A 16252-nucleotide genomic window follows, 5' to 3' on the forward strand; every position below is an offset into this window, starting at 1 on the left:
TGATGAGGTTTGTTTTGCTGTTTTGTGAAAGCAGGAAAGATGGACTCAGGTACCACTCAAAGCAACATTAGTGCAGTCACACTCATGAGCCCACAGAACCTGATCCTCTTCCTCCAGGCTACTGGTTCTTCCAGTACTGAGGCTAGATCCTACTCATTTAATGCACAACTATTCCATATTTTATTTTATCCCATTCATTGACATACAACCTCAGGCTTGATTTACAGCGTAGTTTTCAAATCCATCTCTGAAGACAGAATTACTCTTTTCTAACAAGCCTTCCTGTGGAATTGATCCCTAGACTATTTGCACACACAAGCATTAATTAGCTCTCCAACAAGCTCATGAGGCCAATTAAACCATTTCCATTTTAAATGGGCAAGACTACCACGGATCAAAAAGGTTTTATTAATTTTGGGTGCCCAGTTTCAGACAGGTGGACCTGTTTTTTCAAGATACTCTGCACTTTTTATGCTCAAAACACAGCTTTCATGGACTTCACATGCCACCAGCATCAGACCTACAAGGTATCTGAATTCCAACACCTCTTAAGAGCTTACTGTTGCAACTTGTAACAATAGTCTCTCACTGTAGCTTTTGTGCCTATTTTTCTAGGTTTCTGAAAAGGCAAATTATACTACACTATGAATTATTATTGCATTTAAACATTGAGCTTAGCAACAGTAATAGGCCAAAACCTTGATTTTTACAGGATTTGTCAACAAATGTAAACTGTGTTTTGCCATATCAGTAAGCAGAAAAAAACATCTTTGACAAGATGACATTCTGAATTCAGTACATGGACATAGTAAGTGAAGCTATTGCCTTTATTCTGCAGCTACAAAAGGTTTTTTATTATTTGCTTTGTTTAAGAAGCATAAAAATGGGCAGGTTTTGCTATGTGAGAAATTCCCAAGAAAAAATATGAGTTTAAAAAAGATCCCAATTCTTTCCCCTGTAAAAAACCTTTAACATATACTCTTAAATGCAGAGTTGAGTAGTTTTTCTATTATATTATTTGATTTTATATTGTTTACTATTTTGGAATATAACTGCAAATAAAATTAATCAGAGTATCATATCCTGTCAATGAGTTCCTAAGTATTTAAATTCTAGTGAAAGTCAGTAGAGGGCATTTTTAAATGCTTAAATGAATAAAAGCATCTACCTCTCCTGACTTAACTAGCCAACCTGCAACAACACTGACCTACCTAACTGCTAGGAATGCCTTTGAAAACTTACCCAATAAACACGTATTCCTAAATCACCTAGATTTTACTGCAAAAGCCACACCGAATAACTAAAGTCTGACCTAGGTTTACCTTTATTGATACGATGCAGAAGTTTCTGTGGCTGTTTAGTTTTCTAAAGGCAAATAATAGCCCTGCAGTTTATTTCACTCCCCCAAATCGTACAGTTTTCTACCACTTCAGCTGAACCCAATTTGACACTGAGGAGAGAAGCTTTCCACTTACATTGTACCAGAATAATTTCTCAACCCTGTGTTTTACTGTTTTAACTGTATCAAGCAGTTACAGAAAACAAATTCTGAAAAGTCAACTAGCCTGGAGCCTTGGTAGCTGATAATGTGTGAAGTCTGGGGGAGAACAACAAAAATCTCCCTCCTCATAGTGCTCTTCCTTTGTGTGCACTCCCAGACCATTGGGTCCATGTAAAGTTTGCGCGACTCAGCAGGCTCCCTGGACCTGGAGTCTTGGCATTTAAGAGCATGCGTAGACAGCACATGCCAGCCTAACCCACAAAAGGAGGACAAAAAAGGGCAAAGAAAGGATGATGCCTTAATTCTACATTAAGCATTGAGCACCACAAAAATAACTCTATTACTTGCTTTCTGCATCCCCCGCTGAGGTACAGCCAGCAAGGAATACATGGCTCTTGGGGCACAAGATGCCTATTTTGCTACTGTGCAAGCTTCAATACAGATATTATTTTCTAGAATCAATTAAAAAGTGGTTTGACCTCTAGGTAGCTACTTCTTGCAAACACAGAATCTTCCACTTCTGTTCTAGTTTTTCCATTCTCATCAGACTACACACACGATTTTGTGGGGACTTCTACCATAGAAACAGAAGAAAGATGAGGACTACAGTTGACTGGTTGTGCCATTTCATTTCCCAAAACCAGATCTTTCATGTACCTCTGTGGGAAAAATACTAATTTATTCTACAGTATTGTGATGAAGCATTTTAACGCATTTCTTAACAAGATACTTGAGTTCTCATTCCTATTCTTGGCAATATACTTGAAAGTGTCACAGTTTGAGCATCTAACCTGGCCTAAATTCAGATTTAGGAGCCCGTGGGAAAACCCTGTATTCATTTAATCAAACACAGAGGGATACTGTTGGGAAACACAGGATAAATGACTATATACATATTCCCTGCTGACAGCATTGCTCTAGCATATTGTCCTGGAGCTGTTTCAAGAAGACATCCCTGCTAATGCTTGTTACACAATTAAACCCTTAGAGCTGCTGACTAGAGTGCTCAGAATTTCACATATATTGGCTGTTCAGCTCAGCCTGATGTGACACCTGTTGCAGAAAAGCTTAGATTCTGTCATGATAGAAGCCCCTTTTAAAAATACGTAACCACACACATGTTTAAATATGTCCACCACAAAAACATATCACAGAAGACAGAACTTTGTAAGCCTTGGATTTTTCTTTTATTTTTTAATGTGGGTAATCTCTCTATTTTGTTTTGGACAGGTACATAGAGACAGTAATTCCACGTACACTACTTATTATCACGTTCACACACTACCATATCACCCAGCAGCACAAGTTTGGCCTGGATCAGACATGAGCACACAACTGCATGTATGTGAGAACAGTCAGGCCTGACAATTTTTAGTTTATGTTAGCTAGCATTCATGTTGGCTGCAGAGGAACTGAAGATATCTAATGCCAAAGGAATCTGGACAACCATCTTTTCAAGCCATTGCAATTGTAGCCACACAATCTGAAATAGTCCTCTGGATGTAACTATGACAAAATAAGGGATTTGAGAGAAGCTTTCTCTTAAGGGAAGGGACAAATCAAATGTACCTTCTCAGCAAAAATGTGGTGGACAGCTCTAAATAAGTTTATTTACAAACAACTCTTTGCAAAGCTAGTGGAGTGCTGATCAAAAGAGCACGTCTCCATGTATTCCAGGTCCTAAGTCTCCCCTTCCAAGGACTGAACAAGTGAACTACAACGACAAGTGTATATGCAGCTTACAACCACCAGTAAGCAAACTAAATTATTATGCTGAATCATCTTAATTTTCACTATGAAAAATCTGCCACTGCAGCATTCAGCAACCGCAGGACTCTCCCAAGTGGCCCTCATGACCCCTGTCTCAACTAGCTTCACTAAATTCCTCTAATGCTTCTAGGGCTTCACAAAAAAAAAAAAACCCTGTCCACAAGCCCAAATTCTCAATTCTATGAGTGGCAGCCTTAGAAAAACTAAGGAGAAACAAATTTTTAAGATTTTGCAGTTGAGAAAACGAATAAGGGCTCCATAAATCAAGATAACTTTCATCACTCATATGCCAACTTTCTTCATCTTAATTTGAATTCAAAGTATTTGGGAACAACTATGTTGGTTCAGAAATAGGTGGCTTTGAGTTGTTTTGGGTTTTAAGTATTTTAATTCTAGTTCTTTAGTAAAATCAAGCCATATTTCCATTGAGCCAACAAAATTGATATTCAGTAAAATTTCAGAGTATATACTGTAATTTTTCCGTGAGCTTAGTGCCTCATTGTAAAGGCTGCCTGATGTGTAAAAAAGAAGTCCATTGTTTAGTTATGCTCTGTTTTAGAAGTGGATGAAAGAACATGGAGTCATAACTTTCCCAGGAATTCCACGCTGGGACATTTAAAAACAAAATCATAGAATCATAGAATTTTTTAGATAGGAAAAGACCTTTAAGATCATCAAGTCCAATCATTACAATACTGCCAAGTCCACCACTAAATCATGTCCCTCAGCACCACATCTACACATCTTTTAAATACCTCCAGAGACAGTGACTGCCCCACTTCCCTGGGCAGCCTTTTCTAGTGCTTGACAACCCTCTCAGGGAAGAAATTTTTCCTAATGTCCAATCTAAACCTCCCCTGGCGCAACTTGAGGCCACTTCCTCTTGTCCTATCACATGTTACTTGGGAGAAGAGACCGATACCCACCTCTCTACAACCTTCTTTCAGGCAGTTGTAGAGAGCAATAAAGTCTCCCCTCAGCCTCCTCTTCTCCAGACTAAACAACTCCAGTTCCCCCAGCTGCTCCTCATAACACCTGTTCTCCAGACCCATCACCAGATTCGTTGCCCTGCTCTGGACACGGTCCACAACCTCAATGTCTTTCTTGTAGTGAGCGGCCCAAAACTGCACACAGCATTCGAGGGGCGGCCTCACCAGTGCCGAGTACAGGGGAATGATCACCTCCCTACTCCTGCTGGCCACGCTATTTCTGATACAGGCCAGGATGCTGTTGGCCTTCTTGGCCACCTGGGCACACTGCTGACTCATGTTCAGCTGGCCGTCGACCAGCACCCCCAGGTCCTTTTCCGCCGGGCAGCTTTCCAGCCACTCATCCCCAAGCCTGTACCGCTGCTGGGGGTTCTTGTGACCCAAGCGCAGGACCCAGCACTTGGCCTTGTGGAACCTCATGCAATTGACCTTGGCCCATCAATCCAGCCTGGCCAGATCCCTCTGCAGAGTCTTCCTGCCCTCGAGCAGGTCAACGCTCCTGCCCAACTTGGTGTCATCTGCAAACTTACTGAGGGAGCACTCAATCCCCTCATCCAGATCACTGATAAAGATGTTAAACAAGATCGGTGCCAATACTAAGCCCTGGGGAACACCACTTGTGACCAGAACTAGTATGTATCTTTTCCAGATTACTCCTCCAATTCAGTCATCAGTGATTCAACTGATTCAACCCAGCATGCCACAACACCGGTCTATATCTTCCTATTGTTTCCTAAAAGATTAACGGTTCTAACAAAGCCTTTGCAAAAAGTCTGTATTTGGTCCATTTAAGGTAAAACACCTAACCTCTTCCACATCTCTATAAGTGCACCACAGGAACTTAAAGTACCTAAACCAGCAAGCATTTAGCAGCTATTGTTTGACCCTGTACCATTCCCTAAACCAGCACCACTACAACCTGTTCCACTGAGATATACAGGGGTCTGTTTGCTGGTTTCTAAACTCTGGGATATACTACTTTTAAAGATAAATCCTGCTGAATAAATGCCCTGTTGCAAACACCTTTAGCATAAGGATCTATGGCAGCTGTTGCATATACGTTGCCTCTTTCTTGCAGATCATGTTCCATTCTTGTGTTTGGGTGGTGTTGCAGTAGAGATTCCTTCCAGAAAGTCACCTTCTTTCTGAGTTAATAGCAGAGACTAGCTGTTGGGCTGCTACAGGACAGAAGTGTTTCTCGAATGAAAAACAGAAACAGGATGTAGCAGCTTCCTGAATTTTCACAGCTGACCTTAGCAAAATATCTCATATCTTTCTATTAAATTTCTCCAGAACTTTAAATGAGTAACAATCCTCATAGGCTATATTTATCTTCAGTATTCTATTAGTGTGTGTAAAATCTTAAGAGGTAGGATGCATCAGGAATTATGACCGGGTCTGACAGTCTGCCACATCATCTTGTACTAGAAGATGAAACTTTTTGTCTTCTCAGATGGATTAATCTTAAGTACAAATTCTGTTCAGTGGGTAATCTGGCTGAAAGCAGACTGTAATACTCAAAAGCATCTTGGTAAGGCATGGCATTCCAGGAAAGAGTGAATATTTTTTATAATAGTTTATATATATTTTATTATCATTTCCATGGCAAATGATGTACATATCACTATTTCTTTAATCAAGTCTCTTAACTTACACGTGTCATATAAAACTAGTATCAAACCATAAGAATTCAAAATAGACCTGTGTGTTTAGAGAAGGTACACAAGAAAAACTTATATAGCTCACATAACTTACAGCACAAAACTGTGTGGCATTCACCGAAGACTCGCCTACACAATCCATTTGGCATGTGCAAAAAGAACTGCATTTGCAAAGAGTAATTTACAGACTGTCAGGGACCACTGGAACACTGAACCAGAATTGTGGATTCTCCATCCTTGGTGATTTTAAAGACTCAGCTAGACAAAAGCTACTAGCTGAGCCCTGATCTAGTGCTGGTAACAGTCCTGGTTCGAACAGAGACTGGACTAGATGGCCTACAGAGGTGCCTTCCAACCAACACTTCTATGGTTCTCTGACTTCATGGTACTGTGTAAGATTACCACATTCTTAATGAATGGATTAATGAAAACGAGTGTCATGGTCACAAAAATATCACAGTCAAGAGCAGTTCTTTAACTCTAAAAATTGTATTGACAATGGCAAGACAGCTACATTGACATATCAAAATTGGCCTAAAATATATGGGGAGAGTATAGAAGAGCCTGTCCAGTTGAAAGAAAGAAGACCATTTTCTCCAAGTTGGATAGTCTACTTCTCCCTTAAAACATACAATATCAAGAGATCATATTAGACCCTTTCTTCTAACTACATAGTTACTTGAAGCTTTACCAAGTAAGCTTACAACTCTGTAAGCACTTATGTCTTTTTAAAAATATTTCTTGTAGTTTTGCTCATGTACCAGTACTACCATATTTACATTAAATAGAATTTTGTTTGCACTACCCTTTTCAAACTCTGTGCAATCTCGCAATTCATCAAAAGTTCAAAATGAAGCCAGTTATCTCAGAAAAATGCTACACTTGCCAGACAAGCAAAAGTTGAGCACAAGAAATCAGGTTCATGAGAAGAATGTGAAAATCATATGTATTTCTCTATAGCAGTGACTTTTTTAAATTTCAAGCTGAGCACATTACCAAAATCTCACACTAGTTTTACCAGCTAAAAACTCTATTTCAATTCCTTCAGGAATGCAAAGCGATGACACTGTCGCATGGTTCATCTGGTGGTCTGATTCAAGGAAGGGCTTCCGTGGTTCTGGGACGTTTTGCCTGCACATTATTGCTGCCACAGACTTCGTCTAACCGAGGGAACTGCAGGGACCAATGCCATCTCCACTGCGGCTCCTGGAGACCAGCAAGGATGGAACGAGGCGGGCCTTTGCAGCGTTAAGAAAGGCCCCGAGCGGGACTAAAGGAACGCGGCAAGCACCGTGCTGGTCTTGTCAGGGCTGAGAGCCACCAACAGCGGCTGATACTGACCTGCCGGAGCCAGAGAGTCGCGCGGGGCGGGAAACCGGGCGCCGCCGGGCCACGGCCGCCCTGCCCAGTACCCCCGCAGGCGGGCGGCCCCAGCCCAGCCCGCCCCTGCGACGGGGCGGAGGGACACGCACGCACACGCACACACTTACTTGATGTCCTCCCAGACGGCGGGGCCGTAGTTGCGGATGACGAGCAGCTCCAGGGCGTGATTGACGAAGCCGTACTGCGGGGCAGGGCGAGGCGGCGGCACGGTCAGGCACCGGGCGGGGCAGGCCAGTCCACCGCCCCGCAGCATCCCACCCCACCCCTCCCACCCCGGTGCCGGTCACTCCGGCGGGAAGCAACCTCTCCGAAACACCCTCCCCATCTCCCCCCCAAAACAAAGGGCTGGGGCCCGGCTCCCCTCACGGTTCCCTCTGCCCAAACAGATTCAGCCTCTTCCCTCCCACCATGGACCCGGGCGCGGACCCGGCTAGACCCGATCGGACCAGACCAGACGTCCTCCGTCAGCCCCAGTCTCCCGGGCAGGGAAGGTGGCCCGGCGGAGCTCACCATGATGCCGCCGCCGCCACCACCACCGCCGTCACCGCGGAGCAGAAGATCGGTCCCAATCGCCTCACCACCTCCCCCGGCCACCACCGCCCCGAGTGGCATCTGCTGACAACCAATGGAGAGAGCAGCCGCTGCTCTAGTATCCAATGGCGGGCGCGGCCACCGTGCTGTCCGCCAATCAGAGGCGGAGGCGGGACTGCGGGTGGCCAGGGGTTACAGCGGCGCGGCGGGGGCTGGGCGTGTGGAAGCGGGAGCAGCGGGAGCGAGGGCTGTGGCCCACCCCCTCCCGGAGCGGACCGCCGCCCCGGAGCGAACCTTTGCCCGCAGAGCGGCCCGCAGCGGCGCTGCATTCGTCCAGCGGGGAGCTGGTGGGCGCGGGCTGGGTTCCCCCCGCGCCCTGCCAGGTCCGCGGCTCGCCCTGCGCCTCCTCAGGTGCTGAGGCGGCGGCGGTCGGCGGGACAGCCGTGTTTGCTGTCGGCCCGACAGCCGTGTTTGCTGTCGGCCCAGGGCGGCGTGTGGGGGAGAGGGAAGGAGGGCCGGGCCTAGGAAACGCGTACATCCCTCTGGGGTTTATTTGCCCCAATGATCGCCGCAGCGGGGAACACTTCGAAACTCTGTCTTACAGTTTCCTAGGGATCAAAAAGGTTTTTCCAAATGCTTTTCTCCAGCTGGAGTCGCTGGGAATTGTGTGACACTTAGTCAGAAGATTAATCGAAGTGCCTGGCAGGTGCCTCGTGGTTAGGCAGGTACGGGTAGGGCAGTGTGTGCCCTGGTGCCAGTGATTGCCTTCGCAGGAACAGAAATGCTTCCTCAGTTGTTTCATATCCCAATGCAACCACCGCTTTTCCTATACAGCTTTGCCCCCTAAAAAAGTGAAGACTCTGAGGGGCAAAATGGCCACAGACATTTCTGTTTCCATGCATTCATTTTTCAAAGACTAGTGAAGTTAAAAGCCTAATAACGAGCGCTTTAGGTGATGGGGGTTTTTGTGTTGTTGGGTCCTCGTTAGTAGCCAGCGTGAATAAACACTGCATTGTACAAACAACCTGCTGCATGTCGATTCTTAAAAGGGTTCTCAAAGTACGGTATGGCCATTACAACAGGAGGGTTTTTAGCAGATGGTTGCTAGCAACATGCCAAGGACAGTTCAGAAATGACACACTGTCATCATATGTTATCATATACACAGAACAAAAAAGTGCAGCACTTGAAAAACCACTTACTTTAAAGCCCTTTGTGCCACCTAAAGACCTGGCCTCAGTCTATGAAATAAAAAGCCTAAGGAGACTACTGATTTTTTTTTACTTGCTTAAAAAGAATTAAAATATATTCAAGAGATAATGAGATTATCTAGGAGGATGATAGGATGAATACTTCATGGGCTACTACTGTAGTAGCTCTTGGGCAGAGACCTTGCTATGTGAAGTCGGTAGAGCCATGGTTGCTAATCGATCCAGATGGATTTTAAATGTAAGTAAAACTGCAAAAGTTCAGTCCGTAGTAAGATAATGCAAGGTAAGTTTAAAATTTGAGCTACTCACATACTGCGTGAAAAAATTAAAAAAAAAAAAAAAACAACAAAAAAACCCAAACAAAGATGGAGTATGTATGTTGAAACTTCCATGTAGGTAAGTTAACAAATGACAGCCTTTCAAGTCTTTTGAAATCTCATCTATGGCTTGGTGAACTTTTGAATCCGTGTTACGATCTGTTAAAATTGCTAGTGAGTGAGGAAACAAATTACGGGTGGGTAGCCATTAGAAATTTGACAAACATTAGCTCAGTAGGCATTCCAAGAACAGTAGAGGGAAACCCTACTTTTACATTACATAGGCATAATAATCAATTCTACTTAGTTGAACACATTCCAAATCTACTAGGAAAAGCAATTCTAGATTTTTTTAAAGGATGACCAAGAACAAAAGTTTCAATATAACCAGTTAAAACCATACAAATAATATGCTAATTTTGAAGGGAGGAAAGAAAAATTTTAGAAAAAATAACCAAACTACTGTTCAAAAGTATTTATATAGAAAATCAAACAAAAACTGAGGAGATGCAAATCTCTAAGACTCTCTTCAATCTCCAGGAAATTAGCAACAGAGATGATTTAATAAATCATGCTGTTGTAATCAGACAAAAGGCTGTGTTTCCCTACAGCTGAGGAGGGGTCAGCTTGTCACCAATTAACTAGGATTTGAGTACATCAGGTCACCATCTACTTTTCCTATTTGGTAGAAAGGAAGTTTTGGGAAAATAGAAAAACATACCCTACAACAAAAATTGTCATAGTTACATGCCCTTTGTAATCTTTGTGTGCCTACTGGTGGCAGTAAATCTACCTACCGAGAGATCTAAGATAACACCTGGGAGTTTTGCCCTCTGGTGTTGTGTAGTCTTCCTCTTTACACACCTATAAAATGAGGATACAACACGTCAGGGAAACCCTGAACGGCAAATCCCAGACAGGAAACAAGAAGACTGTATTAAGAATCAGTGCTTATAACATCCCCATTCTTCATAAGATTCAAGGGAATCTGCTTGCCTAGTCTGAAAATGGGGTAAACCCTCATGCTCATAAAATGTTAACAGAGAGATTACATAAAATTCTTTTTTTTATATAGTGCTTGGAAAGTAGATTATCCTGGCGATTTTTTGTACCTCGGTGATACTTTTTCAGAAGTGCTGATATCTGCAAAGGTCAAAATTGCTTTAGACAATTGTGAAATTGCCTTTCTTCTGATTTGGTTCAGGCTTGGTAGGTTGTATTTACAAGCTGTTCTTGTGATTAAGCCATTGTAGTACAAGTGGAAGTTCTAGCATCTGAGGTGAGATTTGTAAAATGTGAACTGAAAACAGCATGGGCAGAGTTAAAGCAGAAAATGATTAATTTAGTTTTCTAGAACAGGGAACCTCTTTTAAAACTTTGGGAGATGTTGCATTAAAGAATTCAATGAAGTGATTTGCTGAGAGGGACCAGTGTCCATTCCAGATGCCTGCTTAATCAAGACTGTCTGGTAGGTCTTAGGCAAGATTTGGTTTTAGCTGAAGGAAAGGCTCTAACTCCACAAGATAAAGTACATGTCAGATTAAACTGTTAACACTGGGCTGTGTTTTCAAGGCCAAACCCTATCACTGTCAGGACTGTTAGGTCACATGCATTATGCACATCATGGAACCATTTGGATTGTATCTGATGCACTTCCACAAAGCCTGCAGCTCATTCACTATAGCACAGGATCTCATTCCCATTTGGGGACTCTAATGCACTAGCTACAGCTCATGACTTGCTGCTCAGGTAGGGTACTCAGGAGTGGGAGGGTAGTTGTGGCACTAGCCACAGCTGGGACCTGCATGGGATGGAATGCTGTGTGAAAGGAGTCTTTTAGAAAGTGTTTTCTGAAATCCTACAAGGCAGCTTCTCCACTTTGTGCCCCCCTGAACAGGTTTTTCAGGAGGAGTTTCCTGTGCTGGCCATTTGAAAGCCAAGAGTTGTGTTCAGTGATTACAGGAAAAAAACAACTGCTGTACTTTTTAAGTGGTGGTATACATGGTTTTTTCCTGATTTGAGATGATAACTTCATCTGGAAATTCTTGTCGAGATCCATGAAAGCAAAAAGTAGCATAGGATCCTTTTATGCTGTATGAAAGGGCAGTTGCTGAGACAATAACTTTGGGAAAACCACTAGCTGGCCAAGAACATCTACATTCAGTTCAGTATGTTTTGTGATAATACACAAGCACTATAAAACAAAGGAAGTATTTTAATAAGTTGCATTTTTTACTTTGGACTTTGCTCTTACAGTTTGTATTATTACTGCAATCCTGAATAAAAATGCTGCCTTATATGGTATTGCTGGATTTCACTTACTGGAGTTACTTTAATGACATCAAACTGAATTATGGGTATTTTCTAGTTATCTGTTTCAAATCACAATGGTCTGAGACTTGACATTTGGGATTGTCATAATAATACTTCTCAGGTGCAGAAATACGCTTCTGATCACTTCAGAAAGACTCATTATTTCTACTGTACCACGGTACACTATTTCACTACACTATTACATTCATTTTCCAATACTGGTATTGACGAGCTATGACTGAAACAGCCCTCATATGTCAGTGCTGTTCTGCAATGCAATAACCTGTGCAGATTTGAGAAACCCTGTGGGCTCTGCTGCATCCTCCTGTAAGAGGAATGTAATCTTAGCAATGCGGAGCAAGCTGGTCATATGTCCAAATCTTCCCTAACACCTTCTGCAATCAGTGGAAAGACTCCTGTTGATTTTCAGAGGCTTGTAGTCCGAAGCTCCAAGGAGAGTTACTGTCCTTGATATTTCTTTGGCAGTTTTGCTTGGGCTGAAAAAATCACAAGAGTGGAAGTGACTTAATCTGCCCCTTTTCACATCCTTGGGATGTTACTGCATGTATTCCTCTAGGTTGTTTCCCATTACACGCCGTGTGTGCAGGATACTCATATAAACATGTCATTTATTGGTGTAGTGGCACAAGAATTTGTAACTTTGCACTGCTCAGAACATGGGAAACAATTTCAGCACAGACCTTCAAAGGAGGCCAGATAACGGAGTTACAAAGCAACGTGCTCATTTCCATTTATATTAGGAAACACTGACTTTACTGTCAGCATCAAAAATCTGCTGAAGCAGAAGAGACACACAACTTTAAAAGGTTGTTTACTTTGTTTTAGATTCTTTCACAGTTTTATTTATTTCTTTGACTGGCTCTCCAGCTCATGTTCCAGCCTAACTGCATATTTAACATTCAGATCCTACTGTTTGTGCTCAGGAGAGTACAGACCTTTAAACTATTGCATCTGGATATAGCCAAGGTTCCAGAACCATTGATTATCTTCCATCTTTTACTTGTGCTTCAGTATCAGAGCAATGCTGAGTAACATAAGACAGTGAGTTTTACTCTTTCCAGAAAAGGACTGCCAGTGAACTCATGCAAATGGAATTGGGAAATTAAAAAAAAACCCAAACAAACAAACAAAAAACCCCTGATTATTTCCTTCCTATGCAGCTGTGAGCAGCCATACCATCAGAGATGATTTTAGAGGTCTCTAAAGTCTATTGTGTTACACATCTTGCAGATTTTAGAGGTAGAAGAGAAACTCCTCGCTTTCCTTTCAGAAACAGCCTCAAAGTTAAATTTGGGTCCTGCCAAGCTGACTTCTGATAAACCGGAGCAGAGCTTTGAAAGCAACACAGTCCTTGTACACCATGTGGCAAATAGCCACAAAAACCATTGCTATTGCAGGAAACAAAAACTTCCCTTCCACTGCTTTTGCAGAACAATGAGCAGGCATAAAGAACGGTAGCAGCTAGAGTGGCCTGCTAGGTTATAGGATGGGTGGGATTTGAAAAAGGGTCCCCTGCCAAGATCCAAGAGAATTCTGATGGCTTTCAGCTGGAAATACTGATTTTGCCTCCTGTACTATCTGTTGCAGCTGTTTCTGCAGAGAATGCAAAAGAAAATGATGGGAGAAATAAACTGGGGCTGGGGGAGGTCCGAATTCTTCCTTTGTAAGATTTCACAGAACAAAGTAGATCTGCCCTGGGGCTGGGTTATCTCTGCACTTCACTGTTTTGTCAGTTTCTGTGAGTTCGTTTGCTTTGTTTTTGCACAGTAGTTCAGAGAGAAAGAAAACAGCAGCTCCATGCTAATTGCACTTCCTCTGGCACCAGCAATGAGATTTTTTTTTTCCAGCATCTCCCTGAAATCTTATCAGGTCTTGCTGGAATGAAACACAATTAGCTGAATTCTTTTTGCTATCTCTTTTACTTTAGTTATGTCACTGTTAAGATTCAAAGGACTCACTTTTTATTTATTTCAACGGCCATTTACACCTCCTTGGCAAAGAAATTGCAGTGTGATTAAAAGGTACCTTCCATCACATAGTGTAAATGTGAACAGGAATCAGCTCCACAGAAACTTCGTGAATTAATAAAATAAAAGTTCACATAATAACCAAATGGTTTCTGGACATAATACTAAGGTATTTGTATATTTATATAAATAGCATCGCAGAGTCTCCGAAGACTTTCACAATATCATACAACATAAGGCTATACAAGACTTCAGCTTAAAAACTGTTTTATTTCCTTGCAAAATCTCCCAGTATTGTATCAGTTCAATTGCCTTCCTTTTTTTTTATCTCAACAATTTGCTTATTGGCTTTCTGATTCCTTTTTTTCCCATTTGCTTTAATTTACACGAAAAGATTAGGTAAACAGCGAAGACTGTTTAAGAAGTAAGTTAAAAGCTTAGTTAAAAACAATTGTCCCTTATTAAATACATATTAATTCAGCAAAAAACTTAAACAAGGGAACAGCTTCAGCGCAACCTGAATTCTTAAGTTATGCTTAAAGCTAAACATAGACTTGTAGGGTGTTTTTGCAGAACGGTCTGAACGCAAGTACATTTTAAAGCACTTTCTTGAATCATTGTCTCAAATACGTACCTAAATCCTATTTACTTCACCAAGATTCAAACGTATTGCTCTATGTGTACACTTAAGTGCCTTATCAGGATTCTCCTCTGAACTAAAGCTGAAGTAGACATGGGAATGTTTTGAACTTTTCAGAAAAAAAGTTACTGAAATAAAGAGGAATCTACAGCAGTTCTATCCTAGCTGGTAATGTAGCCTAGGGTATATTAAAAATAGAGTTATAAAAAGTAATGAATTTGATCTGTAATAAGAACTGTGGCCTGGGGCATGTTTAATTTTATGGAGATATACTTAAGAAGGTGTCAGGAACTGCCATGATGAGCATCCTACTGAATGACAGATCCATCTGAATTCTGGCTTTGAGAATGGCCATCATCCAGCCCAGCAATAGTTCTTTCCTAAGGATAAAAAGAAATTCACTCCTAACAGTCCCTCCCATTCAGTAGGTATGGAGAAAGAAATCCTTTTTATTTAAAAGCTTATTTGTTTTTTAACATTCAACAGATGACAGGGATGGATAGATTCCTACTGACTTCAGTCATTACTGTCTTAGTATCATGAGCCTACTGAAGAGTCAGTAGTCAAATACTCCCACATTTTTAAATCCAGGAACACCCACACGGGACTGCTACTAGCCTCTGGGTATATATGGCAATAGAACAGAAATTTCCGACCAAAATAATATTGCAAAGATCAGTTGCCGAGACTTGCAAAGCTCTTGTTTCCTTGAAACACTGCTGTTAAAAATGTTACAAATACGTATGCTCATATAGTGCATGTATATATATATATATATATGGTGTGTGCAAGAGAAAGATGTGTACATATATAATATATAGAGAGACTCTCAAGTTTCATTTCTGTGTCACAGTATTATTTCTAAGCAGCTTGGATGCATATAGGAGAACTCAAGCAATAGCAGGGTTCAATGTTTCAACTTTTGTTCAAACGCTGCTTACAGGAAATCTGAATTAAAGTATGCTTTTCAAATGTCCTTAGTGCTAGTCCCTTACAAAGATTTTACTCAAGGCTCTGACAATACATGTTCTGTATGAGTGCCTGTGAAATAGTAGGATAAAACAGTATATTGAGCTTCAGAATGAACCAGTCAAGTTCAGAAAATGAAGAGAATGGCACCTTAGTCTAATGTCATTGCTCCCTGCAAATATTCAGAGAGCAAAATCTGACTCAGGGGCAAGTAGCTTGAAGAAAGACTTTCATGGCTTGATATGCCAAACCCCATGTGTTTAAGAGGTTAGAATAATAACTAATAATACTACTGGAAATATTTGTATGTGTGTAAGCAGTGCAGTTCTCCAGCCTGCAGTTTGGATCCAACTGTGCGGCACAGAGAAATTTCTGTGCAGATGGATCCGCTAGTTAGAGAGGCAGAATCCTAAACATAGGACTCACAGCTAACTCTATTCTGCCAGTTTTATAGGCAGGCCCTTGAAAGTTCTCCACTCATGTTCCACCATCCACAACAGAAAAGCTTGTATTGTAGCAATATTAATATTTTGTATATATGTTTATACGTTTTAAAGCAGTTCTGTTCACCTGTAGTCCCCTGGCAACTGTAAAGCAAGTATACCATAGGCATTTCAGTAACATGCCACACCCACATTGCTGTCCTTGAATAAGGATCATAGCTTTAAACTGGTGTGCTTCTGTTCCATTTTATACAGTCTGACTGGAATTTCCTTTCTAAGCAACCACTCCAAAGGATGTTTTATTACACTTCTTTTAAAACATTTCAAATTTAAATGACAACAAAAAGAAAACATTTATTGCTTTAATACATAATAGCAAGTGGATATTATTATTTTTTGTAAAGTATTTTAAAAACCCCAAGAACTAAAATATCGTTTGATGATTACAGAGACTTCAGTATGTGATTATACAGTGTTTTAATCTATACTCATTTTTTACACAAATAAAGTTCATGAAACAGTAAGCAGCAAACTCT

The sequence above is a fragment of the Leptosomus discolor genome, chromosome 4 (genome assembly GCF_034619465.1).
Source record: "Leptosomus discolor isolate bLepDis1 chromosome 4, bLepDis1.hap2, whole genome shotgun sequence".
Classification (NCBI taxonomy): domain Eukaryota; kingdom Metazoa; phylum Chordata; class Aves; order Leptosomiformes; family Leptosomidae; genus Leptosomus; species Leptosomus discolor.